Raw genomic sequence first — 780 nt, forward strand, 5'->3', positions numbered from 1 at the left:
TTGGACGAAATTACATATTAAAAACCTAGGATAACTATTTTAGTTATTTTGTTGTGATTGTATAATATTATTCGTGGGTACTTGAAACTTCTAAAGTATACTATTATATATCTATGATAGTACCACGGTTTTTTTTTGATGTATAACGCGTTATAAGTACCTAATAAATATTATGATATGATTAATTTGGAATTTATTATAGGTACCTAATATAATATTATGTCTTATACCTAGACTAACATACCGTCTCCGCTCAGAATCGTTTTTCTTATACAATGATATTATATCATTGAATTCAAATTTAATACCATCCATTATACAGTGACCCACTTGTAACCTACTGTACAGCAGAGCGAAATCCACTTACCCACCTTTTTTCGATTGAATTAATCTGGAACGCAATAAATTTTTTAAAAATAAAATTTTTGGTAATTTGCTAACATGGGTATATTTCTTAAACTATTTACTTATCATATAATTTTAACAATTTTTCTCATACGTTTAAGTAGCATACATTTTTTTTTTTTTGGCAAGTCTTTCTGTTACACCTCGTATATATTCATTCCAGATGCGTCCCTAAGGGGGGAGCGAAGGGGGCCCACCATCACAATTTTAGATTCTGAGTGGAGTGAGGGATCTAGTGGTTTTTCAATGGTGTTTATTTTTTTTTTATTCTGTATAGAAAATTTCTACCAGAAAAAGTTCCTCGATTTCAACATAATATAGGACCTTAACTTTTAGCAAATTGGATCAATATGGTACTTTAGAGAGGTCATTTTT

Source organism: Acyrthosiphon pisum, unplaced genomic scaffold (assembly GCF_005508785.2).
Source record: "Acyrthosiphon pisum isolate AL4f unplaced genomic scaffold, pea_aphid_22Mar2018_4r6ur Scaffold_21504;HRSCAF=24140, whole genome shotgun sequence".
NCBI lineage: Eukaryota > Metazoa > Arthropoda > Insecta > Hemiptera > Aphididae > Acyrthosiphon > Acyrthosiphon pisum.